General features: G+C 46.0%; 1 long non-coding RNA gene across 1 annotated transcript; it reads right to left on the reverse strand.

The window, feature by feature from the left end:
• Positions 1 to 1574: 1574 nt before the first annotated feature.
• On the reverse strand, positions 1575 to 2168 carry LOC109309528. Its single transcript, XR_002100942.1, has 2 exons — positions 2124 to 2168; positions 1575 to 1624 (listed from the first exon to the last, which is right to left on the reverse strand). It is a non-coding gene; the product is annotated as an uncharacterized LOC109309528 (long non-coding RNA).
• Between the last annotated feature and the right edge of the window lie 301 nt (positions 2169 to 2469).

Below are 2469 nucleotides of genomic sequence, written 5' to 3' on the forward strand. Positions count from 1 at the left end.
AGACTATATATAGGTATATTTATCTATATCTCTATATTCTATATAAAGAGATATAGACAGCTATATATATATACACACACACACACACATATAGAACAATACTTCTCTGGTGATCGACAAATAAAATTACAAAGACCCTGATAAGGAGACTAGACAAGCTGTTTTGTATTTTTAGCAGCTACTATTTTTACAATAATTCTGAGAGTTAAAAGCTGAAGATCCACTCTTCTCTACAATTGTGCTTTCACCGCATGTTAGACTTTAAACGAGAAAGGCTTACAAAAAACGAAGGTAAAACTGAACGAAGCGCTACTGTCTACAGATAAGAAAGGAAAACAGGCTTAGTTTCCTGTATCCCCTCTGCACATGGCAAACTTGCTTTGTATTCTTGAAACTAAAAATATTAAATGATCGCATGCCACCCACAGATCTATTTCCTTCTCCCCCCTCCCCTCGCTTTGCCTTTTAATGCCTCTTCTTTAAAATTGCTGCCCCTCTCTGCTCTCCATCCTGTCTCAACCGAACAACCGAGCACCAGGAGCTGGGGCACGTTTCTTATTCCTGCCTCCACTTCAGAGGCAAAAAAACCTGGGGGAAGGGAAGAATGGCATTTCCATTGCAGGAGCGATCAATTCTGCTCTTCACATAATGAATATTATTGGGAGTCTGATTAAAAGAAAAAGAGAGAGAATATCTTATCCCGGAGCCCAGCGAGCTCCAAAGCAGAATAATAAAGCTGTCTCTATAAATAACACGCCTGTGTCTGTCAGTAGCTAGTTTATTTGCGTTTTTCGCCCCGTTTGTTTATATTGGTTTCCCCTCTCTCCTGGGTGTCTTTACAGCTCAACAAGCAGGTATTTATCTCCAGCTTCGCCCCTGAGTTTTACATAGACCAAACCTGAAGGTTCTTAAAATTTCAATCATATTTCTTTATTGCAGAAAAATAATATACAATGATATTTACAAAACAATCATAAAAATAGGAATGCATTTAGACACCGGATCTATTTGCATTTTAACATGGGTCATCAATAAATAAATAAAATGTTTGTGTTTTTTTTTCTCGGAGGAAAAATAATAATAAAAAAGTAGGCACCGGGTAGGTTTGCATATAACAGTTTGAGCCCAGTTTATTTTTCCCCTCCAAAAGTTTTTCACCGTCTCTACGGAGATTTGCTTTGTTGGTTTCATTAAGATCAGTCAAGAACGAAGAAAGTCCACCAGAATGTTATTTCCTTTCATCAGTGGCTTATAGGCACGACCTCTTGGGAATGCATGCAAAAAAAAAAAAAAAAAAAGCAAGTAAAAAAAAAGGTAAAATTCCAACATTCTTCGTCAAAATTAAAAAAAAAACCAAAAAAAAAAAAAAAGAAAAAAAAAGAAAAAGCATCTGTTCAGACTTCTATCAGAATGCAGAGATGGGTGGGTTGTGCAGAGCCCACTGGGAAGTCACTGTCCAAGACCCCTTGTGTCCTTTTCTCTAAGTGCTCCCCACGCCCTGCTTGAATTTTCACTTAGCTCTTCTAATTTCCCAGACAATCCTTGGCATACTCTGTTTTAATTGGGTTTTTTAAATCCGACTTCAGAGTCTCTAGACTGTCCATTGTCTCCTTCTTTGGGAAATCTGCAAAAACCCAGAGAGGGGGAGGAAAGGCTGGTTATTGAAACCGGAGAGAGACGCGTGGGGCTGTAGGTGAGGAGAAAGGGGAAGGAAAAAAAGAAAAAAAAAAGGAGTCATCGGTGCCGCTGCTTTGCAGGCGCTGGGATGGGACACGCCACCGCGAAACAATGTGCAGCAACTCGAGGCCGGAGGGGAGGGGGATGAATGGGGGCCTGGAGCTGGGACGGGCACATTGGGAAACATCCCCCAGGCGCAAGTTTCCTCCCTTCCTTTTCAATTAAAAAAAAATGAACGGGCTGCAAAGGGTTGGTGACTAAAGCAGCCCCAACCCCCTCCCAGGCCTGACTTGGAGGAAGGGCCTGCGCTGGGCACTGTGTAGGGCACACACGTGCCCTGCGGTGCCCAGCCCAGGAGGAGGAGGACCCCGAGCTTCCCTGTATCTCCCCCATCCCCCCGCCCAAAAAGAAAGAGGCAGGCGGTGCCCACCCAGCCCAGGCCTTACCTAGGTCTCCTTGCCCGGGGGGTGCGGCGGGGGCCCCGTCCCTGCTAGTGGGAGGCGGACATGGACCAGGCGCCCTCCATCCTCCAGACCGAGAAGGCGTAGCTGAGCCGCTCGTGGGCCACATAGCTGCAGCTTGCCATCTTGGAGTCCAGCTCGTCGCTCTGTAAGACCTGGTAGAGGAAGTCGATGTACCTGGCCGCCAGCTTGAGGGTCTGGATCTTGCTCAGCTTGTCCGAGGGCAGCGTGGGGATGATCTTGCGCAGGGCGGCGAAGGCCTCGTTGAGCGACTGGGTGCGCTGCCGCTCCCGCACGTTGGCCATGACCCGCTGCGTCTGCAGCTCCTCGT

Source organism: Crocodylus porosus, unplaced genomic scaffold (genome assembly GCF_001723895.1).
Source record: "Crocodylus porosus isolate Cpor-Errol unplaced genomic scaffold, CroPor_comp1, whole genome shotgun sequence".
Taxonomy (NCBI): domain Eukaryota; kingdom Metazoa; phylum Chordata; order Crocodylia; family Crocodylidae; genus Crocodylus; species Crocodylus porosus.